Genomic DNA, 25,820 nt, shown 5'->3' with positions numbered 1-25,820 from the left:
ATAAGGTGTCGTAGTGATCACCGGCCGTCCATCTTCCATGAGGGTCGATCGAATTCCCCTTGACCTGCCCAAGCGGCTCCTGGCAGCTGCTCAAAGATGACTATCCGCGCTCCTTTTAAGACATTAAGTTCCGCAACCAACCAAGACTGACCTATACAACGATGCTTCATGAGCATCAATTATTTTGAGTTGCTTGCTTAAAAGCGATGCTTTATATGCATCAGTTATGAATGATATTTTATAAATATCGGTTTCATAAATAACTTAATTATTTAACCTAAGAGCATTACATGCGGCAAGTCTCACAACTTGACTTGTAACATATGACCGCCCGCCGCCTAGATTGCGCGTGATTGGTCAAAATAATTAGGTCTTGCAAGCAAGACCCACTCAGAAACTTGCTACATATTTTCTACAAAATACTCGAGACATCAAACATGTCACAAACTGGGGGATGTTCATTAGGGTATTGTTTTGGCGGTTTACAACGTGCAGCGTGCAACACACCCATTATGAGAAAGTGTCAGGAAAGACGGACAATTAGTGATGATAGACAAGTAGTGAGAATAAAACCAACCACTCTTCCCCTCATAGTAGGGACGTGGTTTTCACCATTCTACACGATCCCACTTCTCCATCACTCAACTTTTCTACTTCCTATGAGATCAGGGTGTGATCGACTATGACTTATATAAATAGATTTTCAATCTATTTCAACCAGCAACAGTGTTACTAACACAAGTATCCAGAAAACACCAAGAACTTATAGCTTACATTCCGCAAACAAGTTCCACATTCTCATACAAGTCATAAAACAACCACACCTTCATAGTTCATCATTCTGATCTCAACACCTTTCTTCGCTTCCCTCCCTAAGATCAACCCTTCTCCTTAATTTTGTTACCGAAGCAAGACTGGAACAGCCATTTCTTGGTTTATGCCAGAATTGTACAGATTGATATCTCGAATATAAAGTACTCCTATGCAGTACATTTGTTTAGGGTTTAGATTCGTTTCTCGGCGGCACACCCAATTTACCATTTTCAGCAGAATCGGTTTTTACCCTACTACAACGAGATAATTAGCATTTGAACAAATTTCTAAAAACACCATAGACTTGTTTGATCACATGATTGTGACTCAAGGTTAAAGTCTTAAGTGTTTATGAAAATGAATATTAAGCATATAAGTTCAAATCGTCTAGTTTCGGCTAACCGCCTTGAACATAGTCTTTATACACAGTTCGGTTACGGTTTCACCTAACCAGAGTGCATATCTTGTTTATGTTAATCAGATTCAAAGATTCATCTAACGGTGGATATTTATTACTTGGTTCCAAAGCTACCTTAGCGTAAACCTAAAGCAACCTATGCTTTGAATGTCTATAAAAGGGGAACTTCAAGCAACTAGGGTTTTTGAATCCCGAAACTAATTTTCTTGGTGTGCCTTATTTGTAACTAGAGTCGTCCTCTTCATGAAACCCTTTGAGGGTTTAATCGACTACAAAGACTTCATTGGCATTCATGAAGCCAGGTTCAACTATTATTTATCTTGATAGCTCGAGTATCCTGATCTTGTTTGATTGTAGATATACTAACTTGAACAAGATATATAGTAATCATCAAAGTTCTCTTAGTCTTAGACTTTGTTGATTCCACAAGTTTTATATTTGTGAGGTGAATAATAATCTAGGTTGCACTTCGTGTTGCATAAGTCCAGATTTTGAGGTTAGCTAGACTTTGTCTATTGTTATCGATTACCATCACCTTGATCAAACTTTTTGATCGTAAAGAAAATCACATATAGGCTTAATATGTGGGAGACGGATTGATTTAAAGTCTTCAATTGAGTTAAAGCAACTCTTAGTTGGTGTGACGTCATCTAAGGGAATCAATTGCGCAGAGTCCTGGTGGGATTCAAGAGGCATAAGGAACGCGACTGTAACTGAATTGCTGAGAGGGTTTAATTCGGTATCAACTACATTCCAATCCGAAGTTAATTTGTAGTAGGTGTTAGAGCATAGCTCGGTTGAACTCACCAAACGTTGGTATGTCAAGTTTGGTTGTCATATTTTAGTGTGTTAAAACTCATCTAAAGTCGCTTGATTGTAAACTAGAGTCAACTTCGTTTAAGTTAGACTAGAAAGTCTAGGAATGTTGAGACGTACAAGTATTACTCCGAAGACCTGAAAAATGTGAAGAAGACGCGAACTACGACGACGACATCATCCTTCCTCTTGAGGTTAGAAATATTGACTTAAACTGTTTCATTCCTAACGTATATTTCAAGTCGTGCTATATTGAAAACATAACTGTGAAGCTGTATATGATGTACATATTGTATAATACTCTAGTGATGTGACATGGTCATATTTGTATGATCATAGTATTAGGGAATTAGACTACGAAGTATAACACTTATCTTTTGAACTTCGTAGATATAACATCGACAAAATCTTGTATATACTATTATGATTATGTGAATGGGTTATGGTGAATATTTTATCCTAGGAAACAGTGTTTTACATTTTTTTAAAGGAAGTACACTCATAAACTTGTTTTATAAATCGAAAGGAAAATCGTTAGGCTTATCGGTACGGCTATTCATCATTCTCTGGTAAGTTGCCCCTGCGTTTCGAAGTCCGAATGGCATTCTAGTGTAGTAATAAATGTTGTGCGGTTATGGATTACCAATATGTGTGCGATGGTAGAACCGATCTTAACTTTGTTATGTATCTTGGTACAATTAATAACAAGTGACCGACTTATGATTTGTTATGACTAGTTGTTATTAATTAGTGTAACCGATCCTAAGTAATCACCATGATATGGCATGATCGATATTTGTAATTGGTGTGACCGATCCTAGTAATTGGTGTGACCCATCACACAGTGTTGTGTAATCGATCCTTGTAATTGGTGTAACCGGTCCTGGTAATTGGTGTAACCGATTCTGGTAATTGGTGAGATCGATCACAAGCAATACCATGAGAATATTATAACCGGTCCTGGTAATTAATGTAACCGATCCTGGTAACTGATGTAACCGGTCTTGGTAACTTGTGTGACTGATCACAAGTGTTTCCATATTGAGGTGTAACCGATCCTAGTGATTGGTAGAACCGATTGAACCCATGTATGTGATTTGATATTGATCAATCACATAGTAATCTTGGAATAAAGGTGAACCAATTCTAAACTTATTTGGAAGTGTGGTATAATCGATTCCAAGAATGTAAATCCATGTGAATATGAATAAGGATTTACAGTGAAGAGATGTCAACATAATTTGAACACGTACGATAACACTTATCTTTTATTGTTCAAAGATATTCGTTAGTACTCAAGGAGATCCTGTACCGAAATAAATAGAAAATCTTTTAATTAAGGTTTTTGGTTTTATATGCTTTAATTACCAACAATTAAATGCATATCTCTAAAGAATAAAAATTAGTAATGTGCATTTACTAACTGGAGATTTTTTATTGAGAGATTTCATAAATTTTGGACAAGCATTTATTGGAATTAGGAAAACCGAATTTTGTTATTCATTGCATATCTTGAGAATATTTTCGGTTTTGGAAACTCCTTGGTGTCCAAACATCCTTGGTCTATAAATAACTAAGTTTGCATTTCCAGCAAACCATCCTAAGATCCAGGAAAACTTCATTCTTGTTGTTTCTGGTGGAGCCATCTAATCGAAGAGCAAAGTACCCTAATTAGGTGAAATCTCTTACGACCGCTCGTTTAAAGACTTATGTGGGATCAAGAAGCTCTACTTAGTGGGAAACTAGATAATTGCAGTGTTATTAGTTTTCTATTGATTTGATTGACTAACGGTTTTTGTTCCTTTACTGTTTGGAATACGGTCCAAAGGAATTGTTCCAGTGCATGCACTCACTGAAGTCCGAAGCGCATGGATACTGATGAAACTAAGTGAACTAGGGGTAGTTACTTGGTCTCAACTATACAAAGTTGGTTTGATTTTGTATAGCAGCTTAATTCTGAGAGTATTCAATTCTGGACTAGGTCCCGGGGTTTTTCTGCATTTGCAGTTCCTCATTAACAAAATCTTATTGTGTCTTTTACTTTTATATTTCCGCAATTATAATTATTTATTATAATTAAAAGTAAAATACACAAACGTTAAATCTGATATACTTGATAGTGATCATATAGAGTTTGGTTAAGTCCGAACTTATTATCTAGTATCACACTTTGGTAGTCATATTGTCTCGATCTCATATCCATAGACAATCACACAAAGTGTGAATACCGATTTGTTGCATTGTCTCGACTTTGTCCATACACGATCACTTTCATTGAGAGGACTTATAGATGGATAATTAAAAGATTATGGTGTATTTGGGTACCCTCGTCTTTTCAATTGGTATCGGAGCAGGAAAACACGAAAGGATCTAACAATCAGTGTTTGGTGCGATCCAACCTATAAGAAATGGACTCGAGTTCACATGAATCGATTTCAGTTAACGTACCTCCAAGATTTGACGGAACAAACTATTTATGGTGGAAATCTGCTATGAGATCTTTTCTTCAATCATGAGACTTTAATACTTGGCTATTAGTCGTCGATGGTTATAATCGCCCGAAAATAAAAGGTTCAAACACTGAGTTTAAACCCTTAGTGGATTATTCAGGCGAAGAAAAGGCTTTTGCAAATCAGAATTTGGATGGTTTGAATGCTATTATACATGCTGTAATCCGTGATCTACAACATCATGTATCCACATGCCAAACTTCACAAGAATCTTGGAATAATCTTCAGATCATATTTGAAGGAAACTCATCAGAAAAGGAAGCTAGACTTCAAAATATCACATCTGATTGAGAAAACCTTCGAATGGATGACAATGATACTTTTGAAGTGTTACATATTAAACTCTCTGAGATAGTGAATGCTTCATTCTCTCTTAGAAAGACTATTTCTGAAAAAGATATAGTATGCAAAATTCTCAGATCGTTGTCATCTAGATAGGATTCTAAGAACTATGCAATCACAGAAGCAAATGATTTTTCAACTCTTTCATAAAGCACACTTGTTGGAAAGTTAAAGATCTTTGATCATCAATAACAATCTATTCAAACTAAAGGCATCGCTTTTAAAGCTGAATTTTTTCCAAAAGCTCTTATGGAGAAAAATAGATTTTCGGATGATTCTGATGAACCGATTGCAGAAGATTCTGATGATGATATTGAACAATCATTGCCATTAATCACTAGACAGTTTTGAGATCTCTTAAAGAATAGAAATAAAAGATTTATAAAAGATGTTCATCGATCTTCTCGACCCATGATAGAGTTCATGTCAAGAACAAAAAGGATCAAGAAGAAGATGACGAATATCAGCATCAGTGGTTTAAGTGTAAAGGTTTTGGTCATATGGGTAAAGACTGTCCTAATCTTAGGAAATACACTGGAATCAAGGCATTAGCTGTAACTCTAGACGAAACATCTTATTCATATGATTCTGAAGAAGAGGAAACAACTAATATTACACTAGTTGTTAATTTGATTCCCTCTTCCTCCATAAGTGACTTAACCATTTTAAGAATGGACATGTCTTCTGATATTTAAAAATCATCTAATGGTAAAGGGAAAAATAAGACAAAGTGTGATACTGTCTCAAGAACAAGAATTGCTAAGAAGACCTTATGCAACTCCAACCAATCTCAAGAAACTTCGTTAATTCGAGGTAACAAGAGAAGTATATCAATTCATACGATACTAGATCAAGAACACCCTGTTTGTTCTAAATCCCATGATGAGAGAAAATCTCATACTATCACCACCTAATCGGGATTAGAATTGCATTCTCACCCTGTGTGACGATTGTGTGTGTGAGGAAGCAAAAATCAAGGCACATTATGTGTAGATTATGGGAATAAAATCTAGTAATTGAAAATATATTTCAAAGATTTTTGTATTTATAGAAATCTTGTATTTTCGGTAGTATGAAGAACATAAAAGTATTTTTCTCATTCTCTGGTCATTCCTTGTCCGAACCATGAGTCAGGATCCGATGTCTTCTCTTGCAATGGTGCTTGATCTGAAATATTTCTTCAAGAATGAATCTGCACCATCTCTTGATGCTAAGAAGCCTAAGAGGGAGATCAAAAAGAGAGAATATGCTGAAGAAATATCATTGTATTGAGATTTTGACACAATTATGTGTTCAATCAAAGACAGAATTACATGTACTTGCTGAGTCCTTCACGAAAACATCTCAACTGCAAGAAATTCTGGTCAAGCAACAAGGTTATCTTCTTGAAGAAATTCACAAGCTCAAGTCTGAAAGTAATAACCTGCCTTCCGCTAGTGATATGAAGGATTAAGTTCCTCATGGCATAAGATTAGATTCCTATCATAAAAATAGATATCAATGTTTTGATTTATTTCAATTATTTTATAAGGTCTATTTTGAATAAAAATATCATATTTATGAATAAAATTATTTATTTTTTTTATAATTTTTCTTGTGATAGTTACCGATTACATAGCCTGTGAATGAATGTTTATATTTTTGCTATGTGTATTCGGTTTATGGGATGTATGATTTCGGTTTTCATTAACCTTAATATTCGATCTCATATGATGTAACCCTTGTGGTTTGTGTGGCTTTTTGATTTAGCAGGATTAATTTCTAGCCCATGTTGGTAGGCTTTATCAAAGAATGATAAGGTGTTCCGACTGAAACTCATATGTGAAAAGTCACAATATGTTGAATTAATTTATGTTTACATGAATTATGTTTAGCATAACATATGTGTTCCGGGTTTTTAACTATTGCTATTGGCACGCATTAGTTAAGACCGATTCAACCTTTATATGGTAAAGGTTGCTCTTGTTTTTGTTCTTTTGTCCTTGCGAGAGGATGACAACATACTGGGGGAGAGTTCTTACGTGAACTTGCGCTTAATGGTATATCTTTCTGGGGAGAAGAGGCTGTGGAATCTGAGGTAACGAATTTCTTAGTTAATCATTTTCCTGTTTAAGAAAAGCCTGTTTATATTGCATATTTTTCTTTTTCTGGCCAAAATTTCGGTACAATTGATATATTCCATTATTGTGTATGGATGTATGTGTGTGTGTATGATTCAATTGTTTCCGGTTAAGAAAAACTGTGTCAATTTATTTTACATATTGTTTGGTATCTTCTTTATTGTTGGGTATCAAGTATTTTTGCTCAACGAAATTCGGTGCAATTGCGGTGCCATAATGTCTATGTTTGTTTCAATTGCTTCTGGTTAAGAAAATAATTGTGCAATTCAATTTATTTTGGTTTGTATCTATTAATTATGTCTTAACGAAATACGGAATCGTTTGTTTAGTTCAAATTGATTCCGGATAAGAGAAACTAAGTTAATTCTTATCTTAGTTAGACTTATCAAATTGGAGGATTCAGTTATTCAAGTCTAACCGAATGCCTTGACAATAAAAATTAGTTAACTAACCTAGTGTTTTTCTTGTCTAAAGAGAAAGGTCAAAGTTATTTTCTGAATAATTAGAGCCTGATGAGAGAAATAAAGTTAATTCTGATCTTTGTTTTGGTTTTATCGAAACAAGCGGTTGTATATATGCAACAGGTTTAACAAGGGAATTAAGTTTCTTAGTCGAATTGTTAAACTATTAGGGAAAATTGCTTCGGGCGATTGTTTCCTTGATAACATATTAAAACTAAATTACTTGTAGTTTCGTTTTAATATTGGTTATCTAAAGTGGTATGTGAAACCTTCGTGCTTAACTCTTATTGGTTGTTTATAAGTCTTGTAGATTTGTAAGATCCTTTTGGTTTGTCCTTTATTTTCTCGAACCTTTGTCATTTTGTGACAAAAAGGGAGAGAAATATATGGAGTAAACAAGTGATTTGCAATCACTAATGAAAGGAAAATTGTGCTTAAATGTTATATCTAACGAAAGAGTAAAGCACTGACTAAGGGGGATAAACATATCATATTGTTGTGTAGTATTCTGACTACAAAAAGGGGAATAAAAAAGATGTTAGGATTGAATATCTACCTATCTTACCTTTAGGGGAAGTAAAAGCTTTGTTATTCAAATGTCAACAGAGGCATTTATTAATTGAGTATATGCAGGTTATTGTGATGTTGAAACTTGGAATCAAGCGTATGAAAATTGAATTCTTATGTAATTTGTTTATCCATATGTAATAAGAGTTTTGTCACTAAAATTGACAAATATGGAGATTGTTAGAGCATAGCTCGGTTGAACTCACCAAGCGTTGGTATGTCAAGTTTGGTTGTCATATTTTAGTGTGTCAAAACTCGTATAAAGTCGCTTGATTGTAAACTAGAGTGAACTTCATTTAGGTTAGAGTAGAAAGTCTAGGAATGTTGAGACATACAGATATTACTCCGAAGACCTGAAGACTATGAAGAATAAACGAACTACAACGACGACATCATCCTTCCTCTTGAGGTTAGTAATATTGACTTGAACTGTTTCATTCCTAACGTATCTTTCAAGTCGTGCTATATTGAAAACATAACTGTGAAGCTGTATATACTGTACATATTGTATAATACTCTAGTGATTTGACATGGTCATATTTGTATGATCATAGAACGGAGTTAGACTACGAAGTATAACGCTTATCTTTTGAACTTTGTAGATATGACATCAACATAATCTTGTATATGCTGTTATGCTTATATGAATGGATTATGTTGAAGATTTCATCCTAGGAAATAATGTTTTAGATTTTTTTTAAAGGAAGTACATTCATAAACTTGTTTTATGAATCGGAAGGGAAATCGTTAGCTTATTGTACGGATATTCATTGGAAATCTTTGAATTACCAATATGTGTGAGATGGTAGAACCGATCGTAACTTTGTTATGTATCTTGGTACAACTAATCACAAGTGCCTGACTTATGATTTGGTATGACTAGTTTTTATTAATTAGTGTAATCGATCCCAAGTAATCACCATGAGATGGTATGATCGATATTTGTAATTGGTATGACCGATCCTAGTAATTGGTGTGACGATCACAGAGTGTTGTGTAATCGATCCTTGTAATTGGTGTAACCGGTCCTGGTAATTGGTGTAACCGATCTTGGTAACTTGTGAGACAGATCACAAGCAATACCATGAGAATATGGTAACCGGTCCTGGTAATTAATGTAACTGATCCGGTTAACTGATGTAACCGGTCCTGGTAACTTCTGTGACCGATCACAACTGTTTCCATATTGAGGTATAATCGATCCTCGTGATTGGTAGAACCGATTGAACCCATGTATGTGATTTGATATTTGATAAATCACATAGTAATCTTGGAATACATGTGAACCAATTCTAAACTTGTTTGGAAGTGTGGTATAACCGATTCCAAGAATGTAAATCCATGTAAATATGAATAAGGATTTACAGTGAAGATATGTCAACATACTTTGAACACGTACGGTAACTCTTATATTTTATTGTTCAAAGATATTCCTTAGTACTCAAGGAAATCCTGTACCGAAATAAATTGAGAATCTTTTAATTAAGGTTTTTGGTTTTATATGCTTTAATTACCAGCAATTAAATGCACATCTCTAGAGAATAAAAGTTACTAATGTGCATTTACTAATTAGAGATTCTCTATTGAGAGATTTCGGAAATTTTGGACAAGCATTTATTGGAATTAGGAAAACCGAACTTTGGTATTCATTGCATATTTTGAGAATATTTCCGGTTTTGGAAATTCCTTGGTATCCAAACATCCTTGGTCTATAAATACCAAAGTTTGCATTTCTAGCAAACCATCCTAAGAGCCAGGCAAACTTTATTCTTGTTTTTTCTGGTGGAGACGTCTAATGGGAGAGGAAAGTATCCTAATTAGGTAAAATCTCTTACGACCGCTCGTTTAAAGACTTTTGTAGGATCAAGAAGCTCTATGAGTACCATTGGTGGGAAACTAGATAATTGCAGTGTTATTAGTTTTTGATCGATTTGATTGACTAATGGTTGTTGAAACTTTGATTGCACCTAGTTTGTTTATTCTTGAGAATCTTCTCTTCTGATATAAGATTCACTCAAACTAGATCGAAGTATCGACGTGATCTCTAGAACTGTTTGTAGATCTAAAGACATCTTGTGATAATCCATTGTTAACAGACTTCGTTTTGTGTGTGATTGATCACAAGAGATTCAAGTGGTGTTTTGCATGTGTTTATTGAAGATCAAAGAAGATTTGAAGACGAAGAACATTTCATTTTCATATATTTGGTGTGCACGAACCCTGATCGGCTGGGATCCAACTAGAATCATATTTGTTTTATTGATTAGTTGTGTGAGATCGGCATCGCTTTATAGCTTCTCGTTGAGATCTATACTTGAAAATACAAGGGTACCCGAATACACCATAATCTTTTATTTATCCACTGATGTAGTTTTTTAAGTGATAAATAAAGTTCGTTCAACTCGGACTTGTGTAGACTCAATTTCAGACTTAATAATAGAAAACAATAAAAATAAAGAAAATATATACAGAAGGTTTGTCACAATGTCGAGAGATTACTGAGACTCGGGATTCCACCAAACCTCATACCATGTGGTTCAAAAATCAATTCTTAGACAATTATAGCTCTTTTTTATTGACTCTAATTCTTTGCCATGGTAGATTTTAAAAAGATTAACTGTAAATCACTAGCATGATGCATCAAAAGCACTTAGACCAAGCATACATCATCATACGACTTCACAACTAATTAAGAAAAATCATAAAACGATTAAATTAATGCAAAAAGTCATAAAAAGAATTAAATATAATTACCACACGTATGAAATATGGCTTCCCCCGTCATCCCAGTGTTGGGGTTTAGCTCCTCATATTAATCATGATCTCAAAATATGTGTTTGTTGCTCAAAAGATGATTAAAAGAGTGAAAAGTAATAACACAGACTGTTTGCAATAGTGTATTGGTGTTGCAAAACATCTGTTACAATGGAACTGTTACAGAAAAACTGTTCCTTTGTCGCTGATTTTAAGACCCTAGAATAAGACTGCCCTGAACAACTTAATGTTCTTCAACTGTTAAACAGTGACACTTTTCTGCGACGGTCTACCGAGGGTCAATGTTCTTCGCGTTCTTCTTCTTCAACAGCAGCAGCAGCAGAAACAGAGTTTGGTAAAGCTCTGATTTCTTCTTCTCTGGCTCTCCTTAGGTTCCCAAACTCTCGACCCCTCTTCTATATGACCCAATATATCTATTTATATCAAAAATACCGGTTAAATCTCTCCCAAATCTTCCAAAATCTCTTTCCTTCTCTTCACGGCCAAGTTGCGACAATTTCTTGTTTTAGGATTTCTACGCGTTTCTGAGCTTTCCTTTTTATTCTAAACTCTTCCTTAGATAGATACAAATCTTTGGGAAGGTTTACATCATTTTAATCACTCTAAAATTCCCTAAAACAGGTCACACACGTGACTTTCCATATTTGCTTGTTGTGAGAAAAATCCGTTGTTTGAGCCCAATCTAATCAATTTAAACACCCATATCATATTCCTATACCCATAAGGAGTCTATCCTATGAAAATCAGAGGTTTAATAGACCTCAAACTCCTCCAAATCACGATTGCCAAAACTGCTCTTTAACTACAATTTTTTCCCGCCAAAACCTGATTTTTGAATGTTGAAGATGGTTGCCCCTTATCCACAGTAGGGGTGCGATTAGCAGATGCCTGGAAATGGGATGCCCCTTAGTAATTAGGTTACCCCTTATCCAAAGTGAGGGTCCGAATAGCAAATGTCCTCCCATGAACGCAAAAAACACGTTTCGAAATCTTATTTTTCCAAAAACACCTACAAAGACATAAAAAGCCAAAATAAATACAAAATCGAGCACTAACAATATATACAATTGAGATTATATCAGACACAAAAATGTGTCTATCAAATACCCCCAAACCTATTATTTGCTAGTCCTCGAGCAAAAATAAAATAGAAATAAAATCCTAACTCACTATCGCAGGCATCGTCGATTGCATTTAGCGTATGCAATAAGCCTTTAAACCCCTAAGTGTCCCCAGTGTCGGAGTGTTGTCTTCGGAGGGCTTACCAGAGGTATACCCACAAAACCTTTTTACTCCAGACCCTAGCTATCTACACAGAACCTTGGAAGGCACTAAAGAATCTCCTTGGTTGGCATACTTATTGACTACAGGAGGAAGTACCCTGATGTGAAATTCCAATTGTTGTACACGAGTTTGCACTCAAGCATACTAAAGTTCATATGAAGTGACGGAGCTCTACTCAGATAGTCGCACTATGGACATCAATATCCGGAGTCAAAACTAATCACATGGATAAATCAAGAAGATGGATATAGAAAAAAATAGATGGTTTTGATGTTTACTAGGTGAACGGTGTTTCTCATATCTGTCTGAAGGCCTCCGCCAAAATGAACCTATCCTAATGGACTGAGATACTAGTCTGACTAATATCAACACACTGGCATATACAAGGGAACCAGTGATTGATAATCCTAACTCTAGGTCAACACAACTGGCATATACAAGGGTTCCAGTGGTCAACTTTATTGAATTTATTCCAGTTGGTCTGATGGTCTGGTCTTTTTTTTTTTTTTTTGTATCTCAATCACTCTAATTCACCCTAGCATTGGTAACAACTTGAATCGTGAGCCCCACCTAATCACTTAGAGAAACATAGTTTAAAAACAAAATAAAAACAGAAGTGAAAAGGACTCAACGAGATATGGTGAAACTATCATGTTATTTCTAACACCTGAGCTCTGTGCTTTTATGAATAGACTCTTTAGATGTTGCCATCTAGTCAGATTGGTTCCTCAACTCCTACAACCAAAATGCTTCCATCCACTTAGATTGGTTAGTGCCATCCTTAATAAGCATAAATTTCTAGGCTCTGGAGTTTAATTGTGCAACTAAAAAGTTTCTCCTATACCCCCAAACTTAAATCTAACATTGTCCTCAATGTTCTAAAGATCAAATTAAAAGCATGAACAAGGAGAAACTGTTACCATTTGAAGCAAAAGAGATAAGGAAAGATATTACCGTGTTGCATGAGAATGGGTTACCTCCCAAGAAGTGCTAAGTTTAATGTCTTCAGCCAGACTAAGAAAGGATTAGTCACCTTATAAAATCATAAAGTAATAGCCGAAATATCTGTGGGTCATCAAAACCAAATAGAGCTATCACAAGTAAAAGGAATCTGCAACATGCCAAGAAAATGAACAAATAAAGCACACCCTTGTCTAGTTTCCTGTTTAAGACAACTACATCTAGTTGTGGTTCAGGTTCAGGATCTATAACTGGGTCCAAATAAAATATTTTCATGGGTTGCATTTCCATAGGTTAGATCCAAATGTTCAGGTTCTAGAGTCTGGAAAAACTCAAATAAAAACTTAGAAGCACATAATAATAACCTGAATAATTGAGGATCCTCTAAGTCAATCAGATTTGACTTACACAGCTGACCACAATGAGAGTGGTGATCTTCCTTAAACAAGTATGTCGACCTAATCTCCTAAAGTAATTAGGTTTAGTCTCAAAACTTAATATTCGACACATTTGAAAATCAAACATTCCCACATTTGGAAGAAAAATATTTGGTGGGAAAACAAAGTCAATCTGGGTATCATAGCCTGGGTAAACCACATCAACCAGAGGATGGGTTTCTAATAACTGAAATTTCTTGTGGACATCACTAGGTTCAGGAAAACGTGTATGAAGATAATCTTGTAAAATGGTTGAGGCACATATGTCAAGTCCCAAGTGAGGGATCTCTGTAAGAGCTAAAGTAAGGCACAAGGAGAATGATAATCACCCCCAAACTTAGAGTTTTGTGTGTCTCTAGAAAGACTAGTCACAACTTCCCTAATTTCAAGGTCATCTAATTCAGGAAAATGGTCAATTGATTCTTCTAAGTCGGTACATCCTCACTCATCTCGACGAGTTCATTTTCTTTTTCTAAGTCTATTGTTTCTAAATCGCTAGACTCAAAATATACTCGTTCCTCTAAACCATTATTAGCTTCGTAATCAAAAGGAAATACTACATCGTCTAAAACGGGGGTATCTCTAGTCAAATCCTCGTCCTTTTGAATAGGTGAATAATTATTAAAATTATTTGGATTTGAACTAGAAATAATATTATTATTAAGCTCAGTTGGAGTAGCAAATTCCTGATCACTATGCCTATTTATTTCAAATTCTTCATCAACACTATCCTCATCATAATCATTATAATAACATGAAAATGGTTGAACCTCATCTAAACAACAAGTAGTGTTACCAATTATATCCTCGTCATCTTGATTATGCAAATAACTATCCTCATTTTCAAGGGTATTATTGGAGACACTGTATTGAAAATTAAGATTATTTCGAGCAATTCTTTCGTTCGTCTCAGCTATCAGCTTGAGGGATTCCTCTAAAGAAAGTTTTCTTTCGTCATAAACTAAGTTATTCATCTCAGCTATCCTACGTGTCGACTCTTCTAACTTCCTGAGAGACTCTTCTAAAGGAGAAATATAAGAATTTTGCTCATATGACCGGTGCGTATGTGGATAGTAATTGGGCTCACCATGGTATGGACAATAATCTTCAAAAGGCTGATGTTCCCAACTACTATTCACACTATGGTCAAAGTAGTAACGTCCATTTTGAAACTCAGTCGGATATTCGTTGTATTGGCTATTGTAATACCAGTTCGACATTCTACTGCAGGGGTGTGAGTTGTCACAAAATAAAACCCACTGACAGGGGATTCGTTGGTGGATAGAGTCTTACCTCCCGTACCAGACGGGCGATGAACCGTTGAAGTCGACTCAGGCCACTGACTCCAATGTCAGTGTACGAACCCGAGGGGCCGAGACAGTATCGTAACTGTCGTCCTTCCCTGCAAACAATTTATATTTAATTTTTAACCCTTCCTTAGGGTTTCAAAATAATAATAATGTCCAGTCCAAAAATAAAGTCAAAAATAAAAATGTCCAAAAAGGAAAAGAAAAATTACAAAAATAAAATCCTATTTACAGTTTCTAAAAATAAACAAAATAATTATATACAAAATCTTCTTCTTCACTCCTTTCAGATTCCTCTTTTCTTTCCTTCTTTGACGATGCTTTCCTTTTATAGCACTTTTTCTTTCCTTGTAGCTTCGCTCCAAATCTGAAAAGAATCGAAAAATACCAAAACGCGTAAAAAAAGAACAAAAAAAATAATAAAAATAAAAATAAACCTAAAACAAATCTAAGTACAAATCCCCGGCAACGGCGCCAAAAATTGATGTAGTTTTTTAAGTGGTAAATAAAGTTCGTTCAACTCGGACTTGTGGAGACTCAATTTCAGACTTAATAATAGAAAACAATAAAAATAAAAAATATATATACACAAGCTTTGTCACAATGTCGAAAGATTACTGAGACTCAGGATTCCACCAAACCTCATACCATGTGGTTCAAAAATCAATTCTTAGACAATTATAGCTCTTGTTTATTGACTCTAATTCTTTGCCAGGGTAGATTTTAAAAAGATTAACTGTAAATCACTAGCATGATGCATCAAAATCACTTAGACCAAGCATACATCATCAAACGACTTCACAACTAATTAAGAAAAATCATAAAACGATTAAATTAATGCAAAAAGTCATAAAAATAATTAAATATAATTACCACACGTATGAAATATGGCTTCCTCCGTCGTCCCAGTGTTGGGGTTTAGCTCCTCATATTAATCATGATCTCAAAATATGTGTTTGTTGCTCAAAAGATGATTAAAAGAGTGGAAAGTAATAACACAGACTGTTTGCAACAGTGTATTGGTGTTGCAAAACAACTGTTACAATGAAACTGTTACAGAAAAACTGTTGCTTTGTCGCTGATTTTAAGACCCTAGAATAAGACTGCCCTGAACAGCTTAATGTTCTTCAGCTGTTAAACAGTGACACTTTTCTGCGACTGTCTACCGAGGGTCAATGTTCTTCGCGTTCTTCTTCTTCAACAGCAGCAGCAGCAGAAACAGAGTTTGGTAAAGCTCTGTTTTCTTCTTCTCTGGCTCTCCTTAGGTTCCCAAACTCTCGACCCCTCTTCTATATGAACCAAGACATCTATTTATATCAAAAATACCGATTAAATCTCTCCCAAATCTTCCAAAATCTCTTTCCTTCTCTTCACGGCCAAGTTGCGACAATTTCTTTTTTTAGGATTTCTACGCGTTTCTGAGCTTTCCTTTTTATTCTAAACTCTTCCTTAGATAGATACAAATCTTTGGGAAGGTTTACAGCGTTTTAATCACTCTAAAATTCCCTAAAACAGGTCACACACGTGACTTACCATATTTTCTTGTTGTGAGAAAAATCTGTCGTTTGATCCCAATCTAATCGATTTAAACACCCATATCAGATTCCTAGACCCATAAGGAGAGTATCTTATGAAAATCAGAGGTTTAATCGACCTCAAACTCCTCCAAATCACGATTGCCAAAACTGCTCTTTAACTACACTTTTTTCCCGCCAAAACCTGATTTTTGAATGTTGAAGATGGTTGCCCCTTATCCACAGTAGGGGTGCGATTAGTAGATGCCTGGAAATGGGATGCCCCTTAGTAATTAGGTTACCCCTTATCCAAAGTGAGGGTCCGAATAGCAAATGTCCTCCCATGAACGCAAAAAACACTTTTCGAGCCATTTTCGCCGCAAAATCTTATTTTTCCAAAAACACCTACAAAGACATAAAAAGCCAAAATAAATACAAAATCGAGCACTAACAATATATACAATTGAGATTATATCAGACTCAAAAATGTGTCTATCATCCACCTATAAGTCCTCTTAACGAAAGTGATCGTCTATGAACAAAGTCGAGACAATGCAACAAATCGGTATTCACACTTTGTGTGATTTTTTATGGTTACGAGATCGAGATAATATGAATACCAAAGTGTGATACTTGATAATAGATTCAGACTTAACCAAACTCTATAGGATCACTATCAAGTATATCGGAGTTCACGTTTGTGTAATTTACTTTAAATTATGTAAAAAATATAATTGCGGAAAAAAAAGTAAATCACACAGCAAGATTTTGTTAACGATGAAAACTGCAAATGCATAAAACCCCGGGACCAAGTCCAGAATTGAATACTCTCAGAATTAAGCCTCTATACAAAGTCTAAACCAACTCCGTATAGTTGAGACCAAGCAAGTACCCCTAGTTCACTTAGTTTCCTCAGTATCCCTGCGTTTCCGACTTCGATGAGTGCACGCACTGGAACAATTACTTTGGATCCTATTCCAAACAGTAAAGGAACAACAAAACTGTTTAGTAACAACTCTTTCGATTCTTTCAAGATAAAGATATCTCGAGTCATAAGCAAAGGCTCTTCCATTTAATCTAATAAACTCCTTTGCCTGGTTAGATCAATCTATGCAATAACTACAAAAGTAGTCAAATTTAGATTCGCAATCAATCATTATGGATCTCAGCGTTAAACTATAAAGCGATATCGATCTCACGCAACTAATCAATCGAATAAATTCGATTCTAGTTGGATCCCAGCCGATCAAGGTTTGTGCACACCAAAGATATAAGAACTAAATCTTCTTCATCTTCAAATCTTCTTTGATCTTCAATAAACACATGCACAACACCACTTGCATCTCTTGTGATGAATCACACACAGAACGAAGTCTGTTAACAATGGATTATCACAAGATGTCTTTAGATCTACAAACAGTTCTAAAGATCCCGACGATACTTCGATCTAGTTTGAGTGAATCTTATATCAGAAGAGAAGATTCTCAAGAATAAACAAACTAGGTGCAATCGAAGTTAATCAAATCAATTGAAAACTAATAGCACTACAATTATCTAGTTTCCCACCAACAGTACTCGTAGATATTTTTGATCCCACAGAAGTCTTTCAACGAGCGGTCGTAAGAGATTTCACCTAATTAGGATACTTTCCTCTCCGATTAGACGTCTCCACCAGAAAAAATAAGAATGAAGTTTTCCTGGCTCTTAGGATGTTTGATAGAAATTCAAACTTAGGTATTTATAGACCAAGGATGTTTGGACACCAAGGAATTTCCAAAACCGAAAATATTCTCAAGATATGCAATGAATAGCAAAATTCGATTTTCCTAATTCCAATAAATGCTTGTCCAAAATTTTCGAAATCTCTCAATAGAAAATCTCCAATTAGTAAATGCACATTACTAATTTTTATTCTCTATACATATGCATTTAATTGTTGTACGTGTTCAAAGTATGTTGACATCTTTAGGTAATCGGTTCTACCTTATAAAAATAATCAGGTAGGAATATATATTACCCAATAAAAATAATCAGATAGGATCGATTACACCAATTACAAGGATCAGTCACACATCCTCTTATGATCGGTCACACCAATTACCTTATAAAAGTAATCAGCTAGGGACCCGTACTACCTTATAAAAATAATTAGGTAGTATCAGTTACATCTATATATGGTATCTACTTGTGATCGGCCACACCAGTCACTAGGATCGATTACACCAATTACAAGGATCGATTACACAAGCTCTTGTGATCGGTCACACCAATTACAAATATCGATCATACCATCTCATGGTGATTACTTAGGATCGGTTACACCAATTAATAAAAACTAGTCATATCAAATCATAAGTAAGGCATTGTGATTAGTTATACCAAGATATATAACAAAGTTACGATTGGTTCTACCATCTCACACATATTGGTAATCCAAAGATTTGCAATGGATATTCGTACCAATAAGCCTAACGATTTCCCTTTCGATTCATAAAAAAATTTCATGAATGTACTTCCTTTAAAAAAATATAAACATTGTTTCATAGGATGAAATATTCACCATAACCTATTCACATAATCATAATAGTATATACAAGATTATGTCGATGTCATATCTACGAAGTTCAAAAGAATAACATTATACTTCGTATCCTAATTCTCTAATACTATGATCATACAAATATGACCATGTCACATCACTAGAGTATTATACAATGTGTACAATATATACAGCTTCGCAGTTACGTTTTCAATATAGCACCACTTGAAAGATACGTTCAGAATGAAACAGTTCAAGTCAATATTACTAACCTCAAGAGGAAGGATAATGTTGTCGTTGTAGTCCGCTTTTTCTTCACATTCTTCAGGTCTTCGGAGTAATACTTGTATGTCTCAACATTCCTAGACTTTCTAGTCTAACCTAAACGAAGTTGACCCTAGTTTACAATCAAGTGACTTTAGATGAGTTTTGACACACTAAAATATGACAACCAAACTTGACATACCAACGCTTAGTGAGTTCAACCGAGCTATGCTCTAACAATACTGAATGATTGCGAATCTAAACTTGACTAGTTTGGTAGTTATTGATTAAGTTGACCTAACCATGCAAAGGAGTTTATTAGATTAAATGGAAGAGCCTTTGCGTATGACTTGAGATATATTTATCTCGAAAGAATCGAAAGAGTTGTTACCGAACAGATTTGTTGTTCCTTTACTGTTTGGAATACGATCCAAAGGAATTTTTCCAGTGAGTGCACTCATTGAAGTCAGAAGCGGATACTGAGGAAACTAAGTGAATTAGGGGTAGTATCTTGGTCTCAACTATACGAAGTTGGTTTAGATTTTGTATAGCGGCTTAATTCTGAAAGTATTCAGTTATGGACTAGGTGACGGGGTTTTTCTGCATTTGCAATTTCCTTGTTAACAAAACCTTGATGTCTTTTATTTTTCTATTTCCGCAATTATAATTGTTTATTATAATTGAAAGTAAAATACACAAACGTTAACTCCGATATACTCGACAGTGATCCTATAGAGATTGGTTAAGTCCGAACCTATTATCAAGTATCACACTTTGGTAGTCGTATTGTCTCGATCTCTTATCCATAGACAATCACACAAAGTGTGAATACGATTTTGTTGCATTGTCTCGACTTTGTTCATAGACGATCACTTTCGGTAAGAGGACTTATAGGTGGATAATTAAAAGATTATGGTGTACTTGGGTACCCTCGTCTTTTCAGTAGGCTAGTGTCTGTAGCAGCTTAGTACAGTTTGGTGTTCAATCTGGAATAGGTCCTGGGATTTTTCTGCATTTGCGGTTTCCTCGTTAACAAAACTTTTGGTGACTGTATTATTTCTTTTTATGCATTATATTGTTTATCTTTATAATTGAAATATCACAGGTTGTGTGTTAATCAATCATAGTAGATATCTCCGACCTTGTTTTTTGGATACAACTTGATTGATTACTTGGGAAGTTGATCTTTGGAATCACCCAAGTACTCTCACCAGGAAATCAGGTTCACGGACTTATGTCTGTAAACGTTCTGATTTGAAAGATAGAGATGAAACTCTAAATATTTTTTCTTGATTGAGAGTTATTAAGTTGAACTCTCGGAATTATATTTGAGTTTGTCCATAAAGATTTACTAAGAAAAACTTGGTGGTGTATTTTGGTATCCCCGCGTTTTCAATTGGTATCAGCGCAGGCAAACACGTTAAGACCTCATAAGTCTGTGTTTGAAGCAATCTGACTATATGGACAAGAGTGGAATCTCGACAAATGTACCGCCAGCATTTGATGGCGCAAATTACTTATGGTGGAAAATTGGTATGCATTCATTTTTACAAGCCCGTGACTTTGAGACATGGAAACTTGTAGTTATTGGATACGATGCACCGACAGTTTTTATAAACGGAACTAATGTTGCGAATCCATTAAATGCAAACCCTAATTTGAAAGACTATATAAGGGAGAACTCTAGCAACTCGAAAACCTAATCCCGGAACTTTCATGTGTCCTAGTTGCGACTAGAGTTGATTCTCATTTAACCTACATTTTTCCAAAACCATTATAGGTTAACGACTTGAAGACTTTATTTGGGATTCGGAAGCCAGACCTAACTATTTTATCTGTAGTTGCGTGCTCTGATCTTACTTGTTCTATCGTGTTGAGTTTTATCTTCTCTAATACTTGCTTGAGATTTATCTCTGATAGGTAAGATATAAAAAGTAATCATAAAGCTCTTTGTCTAATTCTTTGTGATTCCACAATAAGTTCTTCTACTACCATGTAGTTAAGTTATTGTGAGGTGATTGATATTTCTAGACTGCTCTTCGGGAGTATAGGACATGATTATCAATTGGTTCTTGTTCATCTTGATTTATCAAAAGACGAAATAAAACTTCATAGATACTTCCGTGGGAGACAGATTTATCTATCAGAATAGTCTGTGGGAGTCAGATTTGTTTATAAGTCTTCGACTTTAGGTCATAACAACTCTTAGTTGTGGGTGAGATCATCTAATGGAATCAAGCGCACAGAATCCGGCATGGTTCAAGAGGCGTAAGGAACGCAACTGTACCTTAATCGGTGTAAGGCTTGGTTAGGGCTCAACTACATTCCGGTCTGAAGTTAACTTGTAGTAGGCTAGTATCTGTAGCGACTTAATACAGTGTGGTATTCAAATCTGGACTAGGTCCCGGGTTTTTTGCATTGCGGTTTCCTCGTTAATAAAACTTCTGGTGTCTATGTTATTTATTTCCGCGTTATATTTGTTTATATAATTTAAATATCACAGGTTGTGCGTTGATCAATCAATTGGTAAATCCAACCTTGATTGTTGGATGGTAATTAATTCGCACTTGGGCATGGGTCTTTGGTACCGTCCAAGTTATTTCTCATATCAATCAGGCTCACATATTTCTATCTGTTCGATTGCAGATTGTATTGAGAAATTGAGATATAACTCTTTGATATATTTCTTGGTTGAGATCGCTTTATAAACTGGTTCTCTCGGAATTATATTGGAGTTAGTCCATACAGATTTCCGAATGAATTATTGGGTGTGGTTGTTATACCCCCGCTTTTTCAATTAGTATCAGAGCAGGCAAACACGTTAAGGACTCATAAGTCTGTGTTTGAAGCAATATGATTATTATGGACGAGTTTATCTCTAATAGTGTACCAGGTCAGAAATTACCTGATGATTTTCAAAGCTTGGATTCACCTGAGAGAACTGTCACATCTAAGTCAATATCTAAACATTCCCTTGATGTAGAAACTGTTAATTGGGAAACACGCCTAGAAGAACAGTTGGATGAACTTTCTGATGAAGGTGATTCAGATATTGATAGAGATGTAGATGAGGAATTCTCAGAGTATGTTAAGCTTTTGGATTCGTTGTAAAATAAGAAAATGACAACTTCTCATGTCACACCTCTTCTGACTTCTCTCTGTCGAGAAAACAAGAAATTGAAAAGGATTTACGGAGGTCTTTATATTTCGAATCACTCTTGCGAATCGATCCTCAAAGATTCTGAGGAAAACCTGAATAGAAAGTCACTTGAATGTGATAATATTTATAAAAAATACTTCTTGTTGGAAGAGAAACTTGCAGAATATGAAGCAAAGATTAACTCTCAACAAAGCTGTTTCAAAGACATAGAAAGTGTTTTTCTTTCGCGAGAAAAGCAACTTGAGGCTGATTTAACTGCTGCTCTTGATAAAATCAATATGTTGCAAGAGGACTTGAAAAAGTTCAATACCAGTTCAAACAAATTAACCACAATGCTAGGACCAAGTTGTAAGAGCACTGCTCGGTCTAACTCGCATGCGTTGCTATCTCAAGCAGTTTGACAAGTTTAGTTGTCAAAAATATATGTCTTGATTTCTAGACTACTCATAGCTAAGTCTCGGTTTATGACAGATTAGTGTGGTTGAGCTCCAGACTCCATGGCGATTATCTTACGAAGATGAAGAACTACTCGAGGATCCAGTGGAACTTCATCTGACTAAAAGGTATGTGGAGACTTGAACTTATCTATCACTCAAAATTCTATCTCTCTATCTCCTACTCTTGAGACAAAGTCGTATAAATATGATAGTTTTCATGCATACACATTTCCTATTTCGAGCCGAGTTTACTCGCCTATATGTTTCTCGAAATACGTGTTAGTAAGCTTTCGCTTTAACCACTCTTCATCTTTATCTGTGACGCAAGTCATGATGACGTTTCAATCTTGAAAATAGCTTTGATGACGATAGTCGTGAATAACGATTGTTATAACATTATAAAAGAATGTTTCAATGATTGAAATGTAGAGTTAAGATTATGTAACCAACTATGGATATAAGCATATATAGTGTGTTCGCACATTAGTGTATAAATCTATGTGCCGGAAACCAATTGTGTGCACTTGTGCATGCGACATTAGTAAAGAAGACAAGTTGGGTATGCGTACCCGTACGCGTATTGGCGGAAGTTTTCTAACCGAAAATTTCTGCTGGAGTTTGTAGTTTACAAACTGTTAGAGCATTGCTCGGTCGAACTCGCATGCGTTGCTATCTCAAGCATGTTTGTCAATATTAGTGATCAAAACTATATGTCTTGATTTCTAGTTTACTTATGACTAAGTCTCGGTCTAGGATAGTCAAGTGTAGTTGAAGCTCCAAACTCCATGGCGATCATCTTACGAAGACGAAGAACTACTCGAGGAACCGGTGGAACTTTATCCGACTAAAAGTTATGCGGAGACTTGAACTTATCTATCAATCAAAAGTCTATTCTATCTCCTACTCTTGAGACAAATTCGTATAAGTATGATAGTTTTCATACATACACATTTGCTATTTTGAGCCGAGTTTACTCGCCTATCTTTTTCTCTAAATATGTGTTGGTAAGCTTCCGCTTTAACCATTTTCATCTTTACCCGTGACGAAAATCATGATGACGTTTCAATCTTGAAAATAGCTTTGATGACAATAGTCGTGAATAACGATTGTTATAAAATTATAGAAGAATGTTTCAATGATTGAAATGTAGAGTTGAGATTACCATCTATGGATATAAGCATATATAGTATGTTCACACATTAGTGTATAAATCCATGTGCTGGAAGCCAAGTGCGTGCATATATGTGCATGTGGTATTGGTGACAGAGACAGGTTCAGTACGCGTACCCACGGAAGTTTTCATACCGAAAATTTCTGCTTGATTTTGTAAACTCAAATATGGTAGATAAGGTACGCATACCCGTACGCATACTCAAGCTGGTGATATCTCAGATCGGTAGTTCACGAACTTAAAACAATAAATTATAAGGAATGCAATCTTTGGAAACCGTGGCTATATTGTTTTTGAATTGATTCAAGTGGATCAAACCAATTTTGTTTCAATTGTGTCTATGAATAAAGACCTAAGCAATTGAACAACTCTTCAACTAGTTATTATGAGTCATTTGAACTAGTTATGAGAAAGATGAATACGGTTAATATGAAAGTGCTCATATGGATAACCATTGGTTAACTATTTGTGAACCAACTAAGTGTACACGTTTAGGTACGGTTACTCAAACCTAAATGAATACATTTCATTTGTGTGTGTGACAAGCTAAGTTTTGATCTAACGGTTGAAAGATATTAGCTTGGTTGAATCAGGTTTTTCATCTAACGGTGAATATTGAATGCTTTGTTACCAAGGTAACTTAGATTGCAAACCTTGATTTGAAAACTATATAATGGAGACATCTAGCATATGGAAAAACTAATCCCCACACCTATTGTGTGATACTAGTTGGTTTGTTAGAGTCGATTCTCCTTTAACCTTAGGTTTTTTTCTCGAGACCCTGTAGGTTAACGACTGAAAGACTTCATTGGGATTGTGAAGCCAGACGAAACTAATTATCTTGTAGTTGAGCGATCTAATCTTGTTATTTTCCATCGTACCATTTCAATTGAATAATTGGCTTGAGATTATATCTCCGATAGGGCAAGATAAAAAGAAATCACAAACATGTTCGTCTCATCGTTTGTGATTCCATAATATCTAGTTTCGCTACCATACGATTTAGATTATTGTGAGGTGATTGATAATACTAGGTTGTTCTTCGGGAATATAATTCCGGTTTATCAATTAGTTTCTGTTCACCTTGATTTATCAAAAGACGGAACAAAAACTCTTGGGTATTTCTGTGGGAGACAGATTTATTCAATTCTATAGACTTTTCTGTGTGAGACATATTATTTTATCAAGTCTTCGACTTTGGGTCATAGAAACTCTTAGTTGTGGGTGATATCATCCAAGGGACTCATGTGTGTAGTACCCTTTTGGTATCAGATACGTAAGGAGTGCAATTGTACCTTGAATCAGTGTGAGATTGATTAGGGTTCAACTACAGTCCAGACCGAAGTTAGTTTGTAGCTATTGTCTGTAACATCTTAATATAGTGTGGTGTTCAATCTGGACTAGGTCCCGGGGGTTTTCTGCATTTGCGGTTTCCTCAATAACAAAACTTATGATGTCTGTGTTATTTCTATTCCACATTATATTTTGTTATCTAATTGAAATATCACAGGTTGTGCGTTGTATCGATCAATTGTGAAATCCAACCTTTGGTTGTTGATTGGAAATTGATTGATCCTTGGATATTGGTCTTAGGTACCATCCAAGTTTTTATCCTTGTATTTGATAAAGACTCGCAGATTTCTATTTGCTTGAGTAATGATCAAATCAAGAGATTGAGATATTAACTCCTCAATATACTTTTCTCTAGATTGAGTTTGACTGTCTAGTTGATTCTCTAGAAAGTATATTGGAGTTAGTCCATACAGATTGCTAATCGAAATATTGGGTGAGGTTGTTGTACCCCCGCATTTTCAATTGGTATCAGAGCAGGCAAACACTTTCAAGACCTCAAAAGTATGTGTTTGTAGCGATCTGACTCTATGGACAGAGGTGCTATCTCTATTAACATACCACCAGTCTTCGAT

Source organism: Papaver somniferum, chromosome 11 (assembly GCF_003573695.1).
Source record: "Papaver somniferum cultivar HN1 chromosome 11, ASM357369v1, whole genome shotgun sequence".
Classification (NCBI taxonomy): Eukaryota; Viridiplantae; Streptophyta; class Magnoliopsida; order Ranunculales; family Papaveraceae; genus Papaver; species Papaver somniferum.
The sequence above is the reverse complement of the archived record's forward strand: the minus strand, read 5'-3'. Positions refer to the sequence as shown.